At 39.6% G+C, this 21298-nt stretch overlaps 1 protein-coding gene across 12 annotated transcripts in view; it reads left to right on the top strand.

The window, feature by feature from the left end:
- The window catches only part of DYNC1I1 (dynein cytoplasmic 1 intermediate chain 1), a 438187-nt gene that overhangs the window by 256282 nt on the left and 160607 nt on the right, over nt 1–21298 (top strand). The window lies entirely within an intron of this gene.

Genomic DNA, 21298 nt, shown 5'->3' with positions numbered 1-21298 from the left:
CCAGGGATCCCTGTCTCTTCCACATTTAAAGGAACCCTCCCTTTGATTACATTGGGCTCACTTGGTAATCCAGGCTACTCTCTCTATCTTAAATTTGCCTAATTAGCAGACTTAATTCCATCTGCAACTTCATTTCTCTCTCGTGCCATGTAACGTAACATATGCATATATCCAGGGACATCTCTGGGGTGCTATTATGCGTCTACTCTAAGGACACTTTCACTTTTGTTAACCAATGTCTATTCTGCATTTGAAAGACATTCAGTTCTGCATTCCTCTGTGCTTAGCACAGAGGAAGTGTCAGCATATTAGTTAATTAAATGATTAACTGAGGAAGAAAGCACATATGGGCCGAGAAGGGAGATAAGTATTATGATGACTGCCATGACAGATAAAATCACAGATTATCTCATTGAAGTAGTCCCACTAAATAAAATTTGTGTCTAAATGTTCCAGTGATTCTCTAACAAATGAGCAGATTTGGGTTACATTTGTGGTGTTAAGAGCGCTTTGGAAGTGGAGTCAATTCAGGAGACTGGCTGTGGAGCTAAAATCTGTGCTGTTGGGTTGTCACAAGACTTTCCCTGGCCTGCTTCTCTTGCCTTGTGACAACCCTGTCACCCAGTAGGGCTGTTATAGGGCTGAAAGCTTTGTTCCTTGCTTTGACCTATCAAAAAGGAGGACTCAACTCAGAAATCTTCTCTCTCCTACCACTTCCATCCTTATTTAGTCTATCCCAAGGCCTGTGAGTTCTTTATTTATACTTTTTTGGTTCCTGTCCCTTTCTTTTCACTCCTAGAGTGAAAATCCTAACACTAGCCATTGTAGCATCATACCTGAAATAGTACATGACTTCCTAAATTGATTCCTACTCTCCCACCACCCCATCTCTTCTCATTCCCACCCAGATTAACTGGCATCCAGGACCTGTGTGTCCAGGCATCATATGTTTTATATTTATTATATTATCTGACAGCCTGAACCCTTCATCCACACACGTGTGCTCCACACAAAGTGACCATTTATCTGTGGACATAGTAAACTTGAGCTGGTCTCTGAGGCATAGATGAGGACCGACAGTGGTCAAGGGAAGGACAGAGCCTCCCAGGCAGAGGGTCCAGCATTAGCAAGGATCTGGAAGCTGGAGTGTTGGGGTAAATAGAGCAGATTGTCCCCATAAAAGAATAGTGGGAAATCAGGATGTGTTGGGCTTTTGATACCTTGTCAAGGCATTTGGAAAGTTAGGGATCAGTATTAGCATTATGACCATTTATAGGTTAGAGACTGGGTACAAGTCCTAATAACTCTACCATTGATTAGCTGCATGCACTGAGAAAGGCATCCAGGTTTCACCACTGCAAGACAGAGTTAATAACAGCACCTTCTCTCAGTGAAATAAGATAATGCACATAAGTCACTGCTGCATGTAATTCGCACAGAATAAACGATGGCCATCATGATAATGGCCATCATCATCCTCACCATCACTATGTTTGTTGTGATCATTATTCCTTTGGACAGTGGTGAATATGAAAGATTTATAGTCTTCTAAAATGGGAGGTGAGAAGGGCTAGCGTGATGAAAGCTATGCTTTGGGGTCATGACTGTTTTAGGGGGTTGGCTTGGAAGAGTTCCAGACAGATGATCTCACCCAAGTGTGGGTGCAGCTGGAACTGAGCTAACAGCTAGAATTATGGGTGTTAGACACTGTATAAAAAACATGGACACAAGACTGGCTAGTCCCACAATTGCCAAACACTGGAACAGGGCAGGGATCTTAACTTACAAGTTTGGAGGTTTGGACTTGTCAGTGACCAAAGCAAAGTGATGGGAAACGTCATGATGGCAAAGAGAATTAAGGTTGAGGAGAGGGAGGCATTCAGAGCCTGAAAATGAGGCAGATGAATGGAGCCAATGCAGAGTCTCCAGAGAGACACTGCTTGTGTGGACTTGGATGATTCCTCCAAATGTCAAGGATGGCCAGCCAGAAGTGAGAGGAGGGAAAGCAGGGATGGGAAGAACAAAACCAAGCACTACTCCCCACAGTTGGCTGACTGATTGGAAATGAGCTCATGAAGGATGGGGAGGCCCAAGCTTAGCTTCAGAAAAATGGTTGAACCAGCTAGGGAAACAGGAAAGAATACTGGGATGCAGCATTTCTCAAATTTGAGCAAACTTCAGAACCACCAGGTGGCTTTGCTAGAACCAAACGACTGTTGCCCACCCCGCACCCAACCCTTCCACTTTCCTACCTGGCAGGTCTGGGTGAGGCCTGAGAATCTGCACACATAGTAAGTACCCAGGTGCTGCTGATGTTGCTGGTCTGGGGACCTCATCTTGAGAACCACTACACTAAAGGGTGCTATGTTACCATTCAGGGAAATTAGAAATATTGTATTTTATATATGTACATGAAATACAATATTATATTATGATATATCTATCATATATATATATATATGTATATATATATATATATATATATGCCTAAAGTATACAAATGCACATATGTGGCTAATGTTTTAAGGCCACAGCAAATAGTTTTAAATGACCTGGATGAAAAGTTCAGAGTTTCTAAAGGATACCCCTCATCTCTAGGGTGAATCCCAAGCACCCAAATCTATGAACATGTAACCTAAATCTATTTTTAAGACTTCTTGTTTAGTGTTAATCACTGACACTAAGGAAAGAGAGGAAAAGCAGGTTGGGAGTGAAGGGGTTACTTTGGTTTGTTCTGTATTCCATGATACGAGGACATTTTCCTGCAGATGACACTGAATCTTTCTTGTTCAAGGTATACAGCTAACATGGCTCATGTTAGACAGCACATCTTACCCACCCCTTGCAAGGATGTAAAGAGTGCATAATTAATCATGAGACCATCCTGTTCTGAACATGTGAAGAGTCTGCCACCAGAAGAATCTCCCTCAAGGCAGCTGTTCAGCAGTAGAGAAGGAACTGTCCTTCTAGGCATGCAGTCTTGCCCCTCTCTTTGGACCAATGTGAGGCCAGGTGCCAGCCAGCTTCCGAGACGGGAGCAGGAGCTGCAGTCTGGGTCCATGTCTAGACCTTCATTTGCACGAACCCTGGTCAGGGCTAACATCCCACAGTGTTGTCCTTTCTCTGCTTTTGGATCAACTTGTAAACAGTGGGAGGATTATCCTAAGGACAGGAGATCTGTGGTGTGCAGAGTAAGCTGGACTTCCTGTGTGTGAGTATTGTGGCAATGGGTTGGTTTTATGCATCCTTGGAAATGGCTACTCCCCCATGATCTTGAAATGAGAATCAACTTTTGCAAGTTGGTAGAAATGAAAGCTTATGAAATTCTCTTGAATCATGCTCTACCTCCAGTGGCAAAGAGAGCCTGTTAATGTTTTTATGTAGGCCCTTTCCTTTGGTTTGTTTAGTTAAGGCAAGCTAGTGTCTCTTTCATGATTTGCATCTTTATTTGGGAGCCAGGGCCTGGTTCATGGCTCTATAATGGGTGGGAAAAACAGATGTTAATATAGTTGTATCTTCAGGTTCATAGATGGATATTATTTATAAGTTCCCTTGAAATGAGTTTGAACCCTGACTCATATTCCATAAACTGACTCTTGCCTCCAAGCAAGATGGTCATGATGTGAGAACCTGAAAGGAAAGGAGTTTAAGTAATAAAGAGTTTCACAGGGACAACACACAGAATTAAGAAAATGTATCCTTGCCAATCTTTTGGGTTATGAGCTGGATTTTGAGTCTATTTACTAATAAAGCTACAGTTTATTAGTTCATTAGTTGTGTAGAGTTGTGCTTCCTGATATTTATCACATCAAAATGACAATATTTGTGTGGCACATTGAGGTAAATGGAGGAAAGACCACCATCTTCATTGTAGCCTGAGGAGATCAAGAGCTTATAATACATTTCTAACCAATAAGTGAAGAGCCTCTAAGTGTAACCAGTCAAGAAGCTCTGAGCTTGGACAGAATTATACATTTGATCCACTTGCTAGCATCTTTGCTTTGACCTATTTCATGGCCAAAGGAATAACATTAACTTGGGTAGGCCCTGGGTTAACAGGTTACAAGAAACATGGCAAGAAGTCCCAGTTAACTTGTTACTCCTAGAAAAATAAAAGCACTTTGAGGCACAGTTTATCTTATGGCTGCCATGAGTCATGTTTTCTTTTGCTTAAACCACCAGGAAGATTTGAGCTACTTCCAGCACCTGGATACGATGGGGCTGCTATTCTTGTCCGTGGCTTTATTATTTCTCCTCATCATAACTTTCTTGATTATTTATTTTACCCTTTTGTATTTTGGTTCTTTTGTAGAAAGAAACACTTGAAATCCTTTTAATGGGTTGAGGATTAAGTGAGGGAGCAAATAATTAAAAAAGAAAAATCAAAACACACGCCTTGCCCATATTGGGTCAGCCATGTCATTTTTGTATGCAGACAATATTTTCACCCTTTAATAAAATTGGCAACTGAATATGATACTAGTCATAATATGAAATAATGTTCCTTTTAAAATGTGATGATCATCCTGCTTTATTTCCTCATCTGCAAGATGAGAATGATAATTATCCCTTTGAAAATATCATATGGTCAAATTAGTTAATGTTGGACAAGCATTTCAAAATGAAGATACCTAATAATTTATTAGTGGCTCCACCGGTGTGCAATTTGAGAATGAAATCTGCCTGTGAGGACTTGGCGTTTAAATCAATTCATGTTTTCCTTACATTTCTTCCAAGGTCTGCTCTGTCTTTGTTCCTCTGGGTACCTGCCGGGCCCTCCTGTGTCACGTGGTCTCGTAGCCTTCACCTATAGCATTTCTGGCTTAGCAACCAGAGCCTGGTGATCATGTCCCAAAAGGGAAAATGAGCCAGTAAAATTGCATGTAGGGCACCTGGATGGCTCAGTGGTTAAGCATCTGCCTTTGGCTCAGATCATGATCCTGGGGTCCTGGGATCGAGTCCCCTATCGGGCTCCCCTGAGGGAGCCAGCTTCTCCCACTGCCTATGTCTCTGCCTCTCTCTCTGTGTCTCTCATGCATAAATAAATAAAAATCCTTAAAAAAAAAGTAAATAAAATCACCAGTGAACTTCCTTTAAATTGACTCACACGTTTCCTTTTTAATCAAAATGAGATTCTTTTGATTCAGTCTTGCAGCATTTTGTTTTCTACTCTACCTCCTTCAGGATACATTGTTTGACCCCAACAGGGATGATCTAAGTTATAGCTTAAGTGAGACAAATGAATGAGCTCTTCCAAGTGTTGTTGTTTTCTTTCATGTTAGATAATTAACCTCTTCCTAACTCAGAAAGCATGAGATTTCATACAGCCACAAAGACAGCCAAGGAGGACACATGCATAATAATAATAATAATAATAATAATAATAATATAGTAACAGCTATCATTCATTGAGTGTTTCTGTGCCAGCAATCTTCTAATATCATCTCCAATACAACTCTGAAAAGTATGTGCAGATAAGGCACTGGAGGACCAGAAGATTTACCTGGTGTGTACAAAGCCACACAGCTATAGAGAGATGTAGTTCTGGGACTTGAGCTTAGGTATGTCTCCAAAGCTGCTATTTTTCTATGTAATTGGTATTTTATGAACCCAAATCATTAATGAATATTTATGTTGTACTTCTGCTTCTGAAAAAGCTGATTTTTGAAATAATTTGTTAGCTACTAAGAGGAGCCATATCCCGATGGAATGGAATGAGACCAAATGACCCTCTTCTTCCCCCATGACTGAGAAAATCACGCAAGTCGACCTGTGTGAGAAACTCCCAAAATACTTGACTTGTTTTCTGAGTGCCTACTGCTTTCCAGACTCTGGCGAATTGCAATCAAGTAAAATCTGTAAATTTCAACCTTAGAAATTCCTCTGTCAACGAAATAAAATCAGAAAATTTCACTTTAAAGGGCTCTACATTTATATAAATCTCTACATTAACAAAGTCAGAATATTTTACTTGTCTGCTTTTCAGTTAGGTGAGACTATTTCTTCTGTTTAAGTTGGGACATGTCAATAAAAAGAGTTCCCCATTCCAGCTCCCAGGCACAGAACCCGAAACTGTGCTTGGTAGTCTGTTCATTAGTATGCGTCCAACAACAGAAAAAAGCGGCAAACTCACCGAAATGAAAGGAGATTGATTTGCCTTCGGGTAAATAACCAGTTATCCCTCCTCTGAGAATCTGTGGGCTCGTACGGCCTGGAGAACTGATTTGTCTCTGGGAATGTACGCTCAGTACTCTGACATTGTGTCTGAACTGCCTCACAAAGAACATTTAGAAGTCATACTGGTCCCTGTATTCAAAATATTTACTTAAAAGAAACTAGCCACAGATGGAAACGTTTCTAACTAAAAATTATCTTTCTCAAGTATAAAAACATTTCTCAAAATCAAATATTTCCCATATAAAGTCAGTTAGTTGTGGGCTTTGGGACTTTATTTTCCATTGCCAATAAAAGCCTTTGATTGGCGAGCTTTTCCTTGCCTTAAATTTGAAACTGGAGTATGTAAGCAGAACTTGGCTAAGACTGGAAAAACTGGCTTAAATTATACGAATTTCAGAAATATCACTATATGTTTATTTGTACAATTTCCTCTAAAGGGGAAAATTTTGTTTAATATTTGAATATGTTTGTTTATAAAAACAGTAGTATAATCAGCAGACATTTGTATTCTATTAGAGATACGTTGTTCTCCTTTTTCTTTATGTATTTTCTAAGGGACTAGTTTTCATGTCTTAGAGTGCTTACCTGAGCATTTATAAATGATTTCACCGTTAACCTTTAATGTGTGAATATCAATAGTTTTCCGTGACATACTGTCTCCCCTTGGCCATTTCCCTGTGTCTCTTAAACCCAACTTTGCTACTTTGCCCTAGTTTAGGTGGCGCACACTACAGAACGGCAGCCAGTAGAGGGTGCTGCCGGCTTACTTTTGGGAAAACCTCACTGCCTGATTTCAGCACTTTTAAAAACATACATGGAAATTATTTTTGTTCACTCAAAGCAATCAGAATGAGAACACTGTCTTAAATTTGTCAAAATTGTTTCTTTGTGTCTTTTGCCATCTCATCTTCCCAAAGGCATCAATAAAACTGGGCAATTAGTTTTGCTTCACACATCTGCAGAGCCCTCAGCTGACCCACTGTAAGGATGAGTTCAGGGCAACCGGGTGTGATTATCTAATTTTTCCATCAGCTTGAGGTTCTTATGTGAAAGTTCTATTCATGGAGAGCCAGAAGAAGGGGAAAATAAAAACTTGTTTACACTTTCCCTATCCAACTAGCCTTGCCAGTTATCCCCTGACCTGGTACAATGACAAGAAAATATATGCCCAACCTTGGCCATCCGGGGTGTGGACTGGTGAGGGGATGTCCCAAGCCTTGGTAGGCAGAGGTCGGTGGGAGGTGGGAATGAATTTATAGACTCCAAAGCATTCTCTCCTCTCGTGCAGGCATTTCCCTTGCATATAGTGGTGATGCTAGGAACCGATCTGAGGAGGAACATTTATGTCTCTACCAGGACCACCATTCTTTGAGATGAGCAGCTGACAGTCCCTCAATATTTTATAAACTGCTATGCAAACACAGTTTCAAGACAAAAATTTCTAACCAACTCTCTCCCTAGTCTCCTTCCAAAGAAAATGCTATACCTAAGCTCTTCCTACAAAGAAATTCTAGAACCTTCGCCACCTAAACAGGTATCTCCCCCACCCTTTACTCAACCAGGAACATTTCCAAGTTATTTAAGACATGGTGGTGCAAAATGCCACAATAATCGCCTCTGCAGTTCATCTTTATGGTGATGTCAGGAAGCACCAAAATATCCAGATAAAGTTCTCGGTGAATCTGAACTTTGTTTAATGCGGTTTTTCTCTGCCATGTGGGCACTGGGCACTCACTGTCCATAGCTGGTAGGTGCCACTTTTGGCTGGCCCTGTAGCTGGCTGCAGTTACCTGTCCTTCCTCAGGATGAAGAATGTCTTCCATTAGCTAATGGCTGTGTTCTCCGTGAGGCATTCTGTCCCTTGGCCTGGGACTGCAGGAGATCATCAATCAAGCCTCTTAGGTGAGGCCTTGGAGGACCAAGGGAAATCTGTATAATCCTGAACTGTAAACATGGGACCAGTGGTTGAGGTTTTGGATTTGCACAACATTTTAAAATGTCTATTTGAGTATCTAAAGTAAACCTTTATTTTAAAGAGAAGCTGAGGCCCAAGAGACTCTCTGGGTGGCCTTCAGAAGGTCAATTGACCCTTCTGCCTCTGTTTCCCTTTCTTTACATTGAAAGGGAAAAAAAAAGGTAAACAGCCTTATTTTCTGTTTCACCGAAGAATCCATTTAATTTGATTACCAGTGAGAAGTGATCCAGCTAATCTAATTTTCCCCGGACAGGTTTTCTTTATGTCTCTCCAAATCTTATAGACCATATTATAAACCCTTGCCCCCAGATTTAAGTGTCCACTAGTGATCACCGCCTGGTGTGATTTTTGGGATGTGAGCTTATAGTTTTCCTTTTGGTAATTTCCTCCTTCTACATCCTCTTCTCTTACGTACTAACCAAGAAAGGCTGAGATGCTCCCACTCTTCTTGGTGGAGGCAAAACAGCTTCTGGCTCATGAGGGAAATCGTGGAGCTGTGGAAAGAAAAAAGTAGGAGCAAGGGCATGTGTGGCTATATGTCTGTGTGTGTCTCTGTATGTGTCTTGTCTGTGTATGTGTGTTTTAGCAGGTGGCTTTTTTTGTCCTGATTTGTTGCTGTTGGCACCTTTAAGCAGTCAGGCTGAAGAAATTCCCCAGGAAAAAGAATGAATTTTCCTAGGGGTGAACAGAAGGTTGCTGAGGCCTTGGGGGATGTTGCATGTAGAGCTGACTTTTCTCTAGGCTCCTTTGTATTGCTTGTCTTAAATTCTTTGTTGTTAGGATGACGTTTATGTTTTTTATCTTCCCATTCTCCCTTTTTTTCCCCTTTAAACAAAGACCATAAAATTTTTCATTTCCCTGAATTCATGCCTTTTCCATCTTTTGATAGGCAGCATATCAGAACTTAAATCTTGTGAGATCTCAGCACTGCTCAACAGTTTTAGAAGCCCTTTTACTGTAGACTTGAAAGACCAGATAGGAGAGACATACCAAGAGAGCTGTTACTTTTGCAAAGTGCAGGCAACCCAGAGATACTCATGAAATGAAAATTTAATTACAACAGGCTGATTTTTTTTCTCAATGGTAAACTCAGACTTTTGCTATGTATTCTTATATATAAGGCCTTGCATTCTTGTAAATTAGCAATTAATTCTACTGAAAAAGCTAAACAATGTGTTCTACAAGTTACACTACCCCAAAGAAGTAAAATAAAATCCAGACATGGAATTTGATTATGGACCCAGTGTCACTGACCTAGGGATTTTTACAAAGAACAAGAAAAAAATTAGTTCTGGATTGTCTAGTTAGAAATATGCCATACTAATTTCGGCTTTATTTATTTATTTATTTTTTTAAATTTTATTTATTTATGATAGTCACAGAGAGAGAGAGAGAGGAGGCGCAGAGACAGGCAGAGGGAGAAGCAGGCTCCATGCACCGGGAGCCCGATGTGGGATTCGATCCCGGGTCTCCAGGATCGCGCCCTGGGCCAAAGGCAGGCGCCAAACCGCTGCGCCACCCAGGGATCCCTAATTTCGGCTTTAAATGTCATGTGATGTCCATTCTACTTTCACAAATATAGTTTAAATTCACAAACATAGGGTTAATTAGGTGTGGTTTAGTTCTATATTTATAAACATTTAGAAATCAGCTTCTTTGCACAGCCAACACTTCATAGGAAAATATGTAAAACAAGGTAAAAGAGAAAAAAAATTATGTCTGTTTACAAGAAAGCCTAAAATGGTGCATTGTGTTCATCTGGAGGAATAGTTGGGCTCCAGGCAGGAATTTGATAGCCCGCTGTATAAGGGGAGAACTCGGCCTGATGACCTCTCTGTGTGAGCCATCGCATAGAAAAGTTAAGAATCTGGGTTTGACATTTAAGACAGTACAAAACCAACATGAAAATTGGCATGTTCTTCTCATATATAATTTGGGGAAAAACATTAAGTGAGAACAGGAAAGATGTAGTTATCTTTTTAAAAAGTAATATTTAGGAGCGAATGGAAAGAGCTCCCAAATGGCTAAAGCTGGGACAATTTGAGCAACAAAATAATAGTAAATCGTTGAATTGGATTGGATTCATAACTCAAAGCTGAGTATTGGATTATAACTCAAAATGTAAAATACGTATCCATGAGTCCAGAATGATATAAATAAATAATGGAAGAACTAAATAAATCAGGAAGAGTAGACAGTCTCCCATACAAAAGAATCTCAAATAATTTAGGTAGATACTACATCTTCAAGGGGGTGGAGCATAACACCCCACTGATTAAGTGTGGATTACGGATCGTAACTCCCTTCCATGGAGTATAGTATGGAAAGAGGGTGGAGAGACTAACTTTATGATGCAGAAACTAGGCAGATACTACCTCAGCCAGGTGATCAAGGTTAACATCAATAATGATAAATATGTTGATGGCATGTGCCCTTATCATGTTACAATATGATAGAAATTGCATTTTACTTCTGTTGTCGTCCTACCTTACGCCCATAACCCCAGTCTAATCTTGAGAAGAACATCAGACAAAGGGCATCATACAAAATACCAGACCCATATTCCTTGGAACTTTCAAGGTTATCAAAAACAAAGAAAGTCTGAGAAACTGTCACAGTCTAGTGGAGCCTAGGGAGGCATGATGACTAAATGCAACTAATGATGTCCCTGGATGGGACCCTGAGACTGACAAATGACATTAAGTAAAAACTAAGGACATCCGAATAAAGGATGGACTTTAGACAATGGTAATGTATCAAGATTAGTTGATTGTCACAAATAACATAGTGATGTAAGATGTTAACGATAGGGGGCGCCTGGATGGCTCAGAGGGTTAAGTGTCAGACTCTTGATTTCAGCTCAGGTGGTGATCTCAGGGTTGTGAGATCTAGCCCCACATTGGGCTCCCACACTGAGTGCAGAGTCTGCTTGAGATTCTTTCCCATTCCTTCTGCCCTTCCCTCTGCTCACACACTCTCTCTCTCTCAAACAAAATTAATTAATTCTTTTTTAAAAAGGTGTTAACTATAAAGGAAACTGGGTAAGAGATATATGAGAAGATTCTGTACTATCTTTGAAACTTTTCTGTAATATAAAACTATTCTAAAATTTAAAGATTTGGTGAGGGGCACCTGGATGGCTCAGTTTGTTAAGCATCCAACTCTGGTCTTGATCTCAGAGTCATGAGTTCAAGTTCTACGTTGGGCTCCATGCTGAGCATGGTGCCTATTAAAAAAATTTAAATAAGTAAAATTTAAAAATTTTTTAAAACAATCCTTATCATCATATACTAGCCCTACATTTCAATGTAATTATTTTCCTAACTTAACTCTTTGTTGATTTTGAGAGATGACTTTAAATTGGATAAAACATGTTCTCCAAGCTTTACTACTTTATATATTTATAATTGTTAAAGGTGCTATTTGTGGGGTATGAATATCATGGTTGCCTTTGCTTATAAATAGACCCAGTATTCTACTTTGTGAAAAGTGTTTATTAGGGTTCCAAGGTATGAGAAAGTTTGCTCCCCATATTTAGGACTACCACGACCACCCACAGAGGAGGAAACTCTGAGTAACTTAGTGGTGAGTGGCCACTTTAACATTCAGTCAAGAATTATATAATTTTCAGTGGATGGTTTAGAAATAATAATCAAGTGGCCTCTCTCCATCTGTATGCACAATCCCTGCTAACATGATAGCTACCTTCATAAAATCAAGTTTATTACAGTCTTTATTGAAATGGAATTGTATTTTTTTGCATTAATAAGTACAGTGTTTTAAAACATATTCCCTTTGAAATGAAGAAATGAATTTTTCATACAAAAATTGTGACTGGTCATAAGAAATGTAAAATTTATCATGGATCATGATAAACCTACCAACATTTTTGAGGTTTTATTATTTCATAACATAACTATAAATAGTCTGCTATTATGACTGCAAACAGTTGAAAAATACTACAGGTCTCCCAACATGCCATACATTTGTAGGACAAAGAGGCATTTTCTGGGGGAGCCCTTTTGTGTGGCCCAGTGGTCCCATTTTACATCCATTATTTCCTTTGTATTTGTATTCAAAGGCTGACTCCTTTCATTTTTTTTCATTTTACTGTTCAGCTATAGTCAGGGACAGATTTTTCTGCCTACAGCAAGAAACACATGGTCTGAGCTTCATCATCAAAAATCTTCGTGTGATCTGGGGGTCTTTGAGGAGCCAGTGGGTTCCCTGGTTGTTCTCTTGTCTGCAGACACCCTGGTTGTCTTCCAAAATGAAATCCTGGGAGCTGACTGTGCACCACATTTATGAGTGTGTTGACTGACCAGTGACTCATGGGACTCTCATGCAAGTGATGATGAATATGTCATTTTCCTTCTCCGAAGCAACTCTCATCACAATATGGTTATGAGCAGTGTGATCCTACGATTTCCTTTCCTTTAACCCAGTAAATCCTCGGTGTCTTACTCTTTGAAGGAATATTTTAGTCATTTTGAAAGAACTGAGAGCCAGCAAGTGCTGTATGCAATTACTGTGTATTGTATCTAGCCTCGAGATAAAATAATGTCCCAGTAGATTTTACTTCAGCTCTTAAACACACACAATAATTTAAATTCTTAACTAGAACACACTTGAATTTTCCCATGTTTAATCATTAAAAAGGCAAAACTTAATTTCATCAAGTGCAATCAAAGAATTTTTCATAGTAGCAATTAAAAACTATGAAACTGGAATTTCAATGACATAAAATTGAACAGCTGCTATGTTATATTTTAATCTTCCTTCAAATCAAATGGCAAATCAAATTTTTCTTCACAATTTTTTTCCTTTTCTTTTTTAATATTTTTAATAATGAAAGGTGGTTTCAGCAATTCAAAACCTCCTTAAATATGCTCCAGTATGTTTTGAAATGTATTTCAAATGTGACTCCAAAGTGAGCAACCTTTACGTTTTTGTAAGACATAGAGGCAAAACGCCTTGGAGAAGGACAGACTGGCTACCTTGCTTTGGCACAAGGGGACTTCCAACTCTACTGAGCTATTTAACGAAGGAAACCAAAACCTGTTTTGCCTGCTTTGCCATTCTTACTGGACTCCATGTGTGGCATTTAAAATAAGAGAAAGTGAAAGCCACACATGAAGTTCAAGTCCTTCTCCTCATTCTTTCTTGTTTCCATGCTGGGGGAGGAGGGTTGTGGGTAGGACAGTGAGTTGGTATGTATGGAGCAGATACACAGCCAAATGGCATATCGTTCACTCATGGGCAGACATGTTCCCTCTGATTTTCCTCCTTGGTTTTGAGGTGTAGATACCAAGGAAAAGCAGCACCCAGATGAACCATGACTCCTGATTTTGAAAAAATGTTTAAAGATTTTAAAAAGGTGGAGCTATTTAATTAGTTATTTTATGACGTCAAAAGTCTTCTTAGTCTATCTATCTATCTATCTATCTATCTATCTATCTATCTTACCTTTTTTTTTCTTCCTGAAAATGGGAATTGAGTTACCTGGTTTTGAGCAAGGTTACTTCCCACTTTTTTTTTTTTTTTTTTAGATTTTATTTATTTATTCATGAGACAGAGAGAGAGAGGGAGAGCGAGGCAGAGACTTAGGCAGAGAGAGAAGCAGGCTCCATGCAGGGAGCCTGACGTGGGACTCGATCCCGGGTCTCCAGGATCATGCCCTGGGCCGAAGGCAGGTGCCAAACCACTGAGCCACCTAGGGATCCCCTCCTTTTTTTTTTTTTTTTCTTTTTAAGATTTTATTTATTTATTCCTGAGTGACACACAGAGAGAGGCAGAGACATAGGCAGAAGAAGAAGCAGGCTCCGCACAGGGAGCCTGATGTGGGACTCAATCCTGGAACCCTGGGATCATGCCCTGAGCCAAAGTCAGACAATCAACCACTGAGCCACCCAGGTTCCCCTACTTCTCAAGACTCTTATTTTAATTCCTTATTTCTTCTCATCAAACCTGTCTCCTGATTCTATTCCCATAGCAGACTTTTCTTAAAATCTAAAGTCCATCTTTGCAAGTTTTAATTTTGTCAGGAGCCTTTCATTTTTATGCCTTTTTTCTTAGTTGGGGGACAGGGGGTCAACAGGAGGTGGTTGTTCAAAGGCTCAGCTGTTCCCACACCAGGAAGTGTGACACGTAGTGTGACTTAAAGGATAAATCAGTCTTTGGGTCAAAACTTCAGCCTGACATTTTTAAAAATTAGAATCAACTAAATAATAAGGGAACTTCTTTGGCTACTAGAATTTATTTGACCAGGATTGAGGAGGACAAGAACTTTGACTTAGTGTGAAGACCAAATGACCATTAGGATGTGGTTTGTCAAGCAACCTGAAAGATTCATTCATAGTAGTTAAAAAAGAAAAAAACCAAAAACAAAAACACAAGACCCCCTACATTGACCTGGTAAACAGTGGTTGTGCCCAAAGGAAGTAAAATGTTGGAAGAAAGCCAGTGACAAAGGCCTTGTATTTTGCCATCCATGCCTCACAAGGCTTTTTGTGAAGCTTAATGAGACTGTGTAAACCATGCTTTGTAAACAGTGAAGGACCATCCACTTGTAAAGTGTTATTATTATTGCTAAATTATAGGTTGTGTTATATGGAGGAAGACTGTGCTTGGAGAATCATTTTTGTGGGATAGCAACATTTTATAGCTTATTTGCAAAAGTTCTCTACACAGTTAAAACAATGGTATGTCATTATGGGGAAGCAATTTAAACTTCTTCATAATACCTGTTCATCATTTTTAATTGCTTTGAATAAAATGCACACATATGGAAATTATATGACTTCATCCTACAAATGGCATTTGAGTGAAGGGGAAAATTATAATGAAGTAGTACTTACTAATACATTTTTAAAATTCAGGCCCTGTGTGACAGTCATTTACAGGAACTTAATGTTGACATGATGGCTTTCAGGAATTGGCACCAGGATGGCACAGATACAGTTGTGTGTGTTCTTTGCATGGGGCACCTCTTTACAGCTACACTGTTTGCCAAGGGGAAACAGGAGAGTCTCATGGCTTTGCATTTTGGGGCTACTACTGAGAACAGTTTTCCTCATTGGAATGCAGTGCCATCAAGTTGGTTGGAAAGCGCATGTGGGCACTGACTGGGTGATTCAGAGAGCATCTCCCCAGGTTTCTTTGCATTGCTAGGTTTATGAAGTGACTATGGGTGTCAGGAGATACAGTCTTCTGTGTTTCACATCTTGAATTGTCTTTACATTGCTTTGGTCATCCTGATCTCCATTTTAATCTCTAGATGTGTGTTCCTTCTGATAGAGCAGCTACAAGGTGCATGGGGCTATTGAGCCCTGGAAATGTGGCTAGTCCAAATTGACATGCCCTGGATTTTGAAGACTTACAGTGGAAAAAAAAATGGAAACTATCTCAATTATCTTTACATTGGTTATATATTGAAATTATAATATGTTGGACATATTAGATCAAATAGAATATATTATTAAAATTAATTTCATCTTTTATTTTTCTTTTTCAAATGTGGTTACAAGAAAATTTTAAATTACATATGTGACCCATACTGTATTTCCATGGGACAGACTGGGCTAGATACTAGACAACATTTTTCTACTTTCGATGAGAATGGGGAAACAAGTAAAGTCAAATATTAGAAAAAAATGTTCAGTGTCTATTACATTTCTACTTATTTTGGTGGGGCCTTAGATTTTGATAAGGTACTATTTGTTCATAGATAAAGCTTGGATCTAGTTGGTGTGGAGAGCTGGTATGGCACAGTGGTTCAACTTGTAGTGGCTAAAACCAGAGTATCTGGCCTCTCATGAATTGTGGCAGAAGTGATCTAGCCTGTGTGGACAGGGATGAAGCGCACATTTTTGACCTATCCTAAAGCAGGCTCTCCCTGAGTTTCTAGGTGATGCTAAGGTGACCTTAGCCAAACATGTATAACCATGGCAGACCCTTCCAGATCACCAAAGAAAACTAGAATGCAATTCAGCATAGACTTTGGCAGCTGAAAATCTCAAACCTACTTGTTGGTGACTCAGGCTTCTGTTGGTATTCACAAAAATACCCTTTGCTTGTTAAATATGGATTGCAGTGTTTGCTTTAGTACCTGCTCACCATCCCCTCTTTCTGAACATGTTCATTATCATTAGGATATTCTGGGTGGCTGTGTGGTTCACGTAAGTGGGGACAAGAACTTGCCAATATGTTATCAATGTCTCGAGCTTGAAAATACATGTTTGGATTTTCACCAGAGTGAAAATTTGTGTCTAATCACCCCCTTTCCACCTCCCTTTTGATGAAAATCATCAAAATGTGAGATGAAAGGATCTAATGGGTTGTCTGAATGTTTTTCCCAGCCCTGTTGGAAATGATTGAGGCATTGGCTCTTCAACATTTCCTCTGAGAAAGCAATTCCAAAGGTTGGTGTCAACTTACAGCTTGGTAATGGACTAATACACATTATCCTGTATGCAACTCTAAATTATAGCCTGCCAGCTGTGATTCTGGAAGTTTGGAATAGGTTCCTTCCCAAGATTCTAAACAGAAATGGCTTTGAAAGTTGCAGGCATGAGTCCGTCCAACCCTTCTAAAGGCGGCACGAGTGCTGTAACATTTCTATTGATTTTTAACATTCAGCTCTAGAAAATAGAAAATAGCCAAAATTTGACAGGCACTTTACAAAATGATCTGATCCTTCATAGATGCAGAGTAAGAGCCGTGTTTACAAGTGACATTGTGCTTAAACTTAGAACAAACCTTCCTTGTTTCTGCTTATGCCTGTTTTATTATGTAGAGTGGAATTATGTTTTACTGGATTTAAAATAATGCTTTAAATATTGTTTTATCTTCTTTCGTTTTTCTTTTTATCTTTTAAATATTTATGGCCCCAAACTCCCAAAAGGAGACTGCAAATTTCCAGTTCAGCTAGTTAATGTTTAACCTGATGTAGAAATCAAAGAAGTCCATATTTAAACAGGAGCCAGGTTGCATATAATTAATTGTCAAAGATAATGCCCAGGGCTGGCAAAGGTAACTGGTGAAGAACCTCTCTCTGGCATTGCTATAGGAGTTAGAATAGTCACAATATTGCTGAAAGGCAGCTTGACAATACTTATCATCATAAGGCTTAAAACAGTGTACACACTGAGCGATTTAATTTCTAGGAATTATTCCTGTGGGAAGTCATTAAGAATGAGAAAAAAATTTGAGTAAAACTAGAATAACTCTTATTGCAGCATAGTTTAAAATATTCACAATAGATGGATATGGGTAAAGGGCGTACAGGCGCTTTTTGTTCTATTTTTATTTTTGCAACTTACCCGTTCATTTGAAATTATTTCCCAATAAAAGTCTTTAAAAGTCCAACTCTCAGATAAGAGGGAACAGAAGATAGTTGTCCTTATTTACTGTCTTCTGAAAACTAGAACTAAAATGAAAAGTAGCTCTTTTTTATATTCCAATCACAAAGTAAAAAATACAGGTATATCTATTGCTGGGGCACTAGTTATACACATTGAGATGCATCCATACAATGAAACGCTATTCAGCTATTAAAAATGACAACTTACGATATACTTTTAAGTGAAAAAAATTAAATAGAACAGGTCACAGAGTAAATAGCTTTAAAAATGTGTGTGAATGTGATCTGATACTGATAAAATATATACATTTTATTCATATGCATAGGGAAGACTGAAATGATTATGCCAAAGTATTAATAGTAGTTATCTCTAGATAATAGAATTGGGAGGGTTGTTTTTTGTTTGTTTGTTTGTTTTTTTAAGAAATTTATTTATTCCTTCTGTTTGGGAAGGTAGAACAACTGTGACTTCATGGACAGTTTTCTGAAACTCTTTTTTGAGGACATTCAAGTTTTTCTCATCCCTGTGTATGTGGTTAGATGAATAAAAGGTACATAAAGTTGTAGTGAGGGCAAAATGCAAGTGAGGCTAGAAGGAATTACATTGTGGTTCACTGTGATTCAAACCAACTTCTCTGTCTAGTACCTTAATAGCTACCTTGTTGACCTTGGTATCATGCATCAGTCATGAAGATGCAACCCCCTACCTCCTGAGACTCTTTACCCCCGAACATCAAAATGTGTTTATTAAGTACCATTTTGAAGACTATAAAGTAATATTAGAAAGAAAATATCTCTATTTTTAATTTTTATTTTTTATTTAATTTTTTAAATTTAAATTCAACTTGCCAACACATAGTATAACACCTAGTGCTCATCTCATCATGTGCTCTCCTTAGTGCCTGTCACCTAGTCACCCCATCCCTTCACCCTCCTTCCCTTCTGCAACCCTTAGTTTGTTTCCCAGAATTAGGGGTTTCTCATGGTTTGTCTTCCTCTATCACTTTTCTTCATTCAGTTTCCCCCCTTCCTTTATGGTCCATTTCATTATTTCTTATATTCCACATATGAGTGAAACCATATGATGGTTGTCTTTCTCTGATTGACTGTTTCACTCAGCATAATACCCTCCAGTTCTATCCACATCAATGTAAATATAGGTATTCATCTTTTCTGATGGCTGAGTGATATTCCATTGTATAAATATACCACAATAGCTAAACTATGGAAGGAGCCACGATGTCCTTTGACAGATGAACGGATAAAGAAGATGTGATATATTTATACAATGGAATATTACTCAGTCTGAGACTCATTCAGTATAGTCTTTGTCACACTATCTTTAATTTAATGCCCAATACCTAGCCAGATGTGGACCATATTGTTCAAACTACCTCTTGCATTTGTGATGGTACTTTGGAGTTGTAATCCATCTTCTCATATGTTCAAAATGTATGACAATACTAGGAAGTTTTTGTAAAAATATATTTCCACAAACTCACCTCACTTCATGAGCAAAGACTATTGTGATTTACTAATCCCATTTAAAGGTCCTTATAGTATGGGATGCAAATCTTCCTGGGCTAAGGAGGAAAAAGTATTCATTTTCTAAAATGACCTAATAGAAGTCTTAACGCATCTCCTACAAATTAAGGAACTCCATAACCATTTATATTAGTGTGTACATACACGTACATACAATTGGCAATTCACCCAAGAGATATTTGCTCTACCTTCAAGAAACTTACAGTCTAGTAAGTCTAGTAGAGGAGGTAAATGGCCATACAGTGAAGGCAGGACATCCTAATAGTCACAAGAGAAGTAAATCTAAGTGCCAAACAAATGTCACGAGGGGAGAGAGAAATGTTAGGGATAGGATCATGGCAGAAGTAGCATTTGTGTTGGGCTGAAGGACATTTTTGGGCTGACAAAATAAAAAATGAATAATAGATTAGTTGAAAATATGACATCAGTGTTGGATTTACTGAAGTTGATGGCTGTCTTGTGGTCATGTGTGAGTATATCCCTGTAATGAGGAAATACACAGAGAAGTATGGGGAGGAGGGGTGGAAGGAAGAGAGAGCACAAATGCTACAGTAAATGAGGTAAAATATACACAATAGATGGGTCTGGATAAAGGGCATATGGGCGCTCTTTGTTCTCTTTTTATTTTTGGAACTTATCTGTTCATTTGAAATCATTTCTCATTAAAGAGTTTTTAAAAATCCAACTGTCAGATAAGAGGCCACAGAGGATAGCTGTCCTTATTTTTTGCCTTCTGAAGACCAGAATCGATGCCAGCTGCTTTTTTATTTCCCAAAACGTGGTTCATTCTAGTTATTTGTTGACTTCACCAAACCACCGCATAATTTCACACAACCCAGGATGGAGGGTAGCGGCGTCTGTTTTACAGAACCCAAGGCCTGAAATAGCAGGAGGGCTGTGTGGTAGGCTGGGCTGGAAGCCTGGGCCCTGCCAGCCACATTTAACGTGGTTTGAGCAGTTTGCTATCAGACCTTTCACTGTGGGAGAAACAGCCAGGACAAACAAAACGGAGAGTCTGACTTACAAAACAAAGCTCTCTGCGTTCCGTTTGAATGTTCCCTCGCCTCCTCCCTCAGAGTAGCACACAGTTTTTAAAAGATATTTCCCAGCTGGCGTTCTAGTCACTTCTCCGCCCTCAGTGTGAAATTGCAACTCCAGCAGAAGGATACCAAGTCCTTATTTCTGGTCTCCAGATAACCTCCCCCAGGTATTTTCTCCGTATGGCTCAGACCTGAAGTATTCCACATCCCTTACCTTTTTTTAAAAAAAAAGATTTTATTTATTTATTCATGAGAGACACAGAGAGAAAGGCAGAGGGAGAAGCAGGCTCCCTGCGGGGAGCCCAATGCAGGACTCGATCCCAGGACCCCAGGACAATGCCCTGAGCTGAAGGCAGACACTCAACCACTGTCTCAACCAGGTGTCCCACATCTGTCACCTTCTAAAGCCACCTCTGTTCAAGAAGCACATTTTCCAGGTGCTATCAATTTTATGGACCCAGAGCGAGAACAGTGGGAATGAGAAGTGCCTGGAGGCCCGCGTTAGCATGAAAGAGATGTGTACAGCCCACATGTGCTGTGCCTCCCAGGAAGCAGAAGCAGAAACACTGAGGTCGGCTCTCCCCTTCAGGCTGGGAAGAGTTGACACCCAACACCCAAGGACTGTGTGTGGCTCGGTGTGTCTGCTGGGCAGGCCAGCCTCTGAATTAGACCCCCCCAGGTCCCTGCTGTGACTCTGCTGCTTACTGGCCATACGGCCCCAGGCCTCACGGAGTCTCAGTTTTGGCATCTACCAAATGGAAATAATAGTAGTCCCAAGCTCCTAGAAGTGGTGTAAGGACGAAACACAATGGCAACACATGTCAAGGATGATGCATAAACAGTGGTTATTGCTGCTGCTGCTGCTGCTGCTGCTGCTGTTGTGCTGGTCTGGACTGTTCACATGAGCAGCCTGGCTTCTTTCCTCTCTCCCTCTGTCCCTCCCTCCCTCAGACTTCTTCATTTTGTGTAGTTGATTAACTGTGTCTAGAGATACTAATTTGCAATCGGGCATGAATAAAGCACTCTTTGAAAAACAGTGAAGTGCTCAAAAATACATCACGGTAAGTACTTTTTAGTTGTCAACACCCACCCCTAGGTGGATGATTTTCCTCTCCTCATACTCTGGGCATCCTGCTCTTCCATTCTAACAGGCCCTCAGCTCCGCCAGTGCCCATGCCTACCAGGGCCTTCCTTACTCTC

Source organism: Canis lupus, chromosome 18 (assembly GCF_048164855.1).
Source record: "Canis lupus baileyi chromosome 18, mCanLup2.hap1, whole genome shotgun sequence".
Classification (NCBI taxonomy): domain Eukaryota; kingdom Metazoa; phylum Chordata; class Mammalia; order Carnivora; family Canidae; genus Canis; species Canis lupus.
This window is presented reverse-complemented; position numbering and strand designations above follow the sequence as displayed.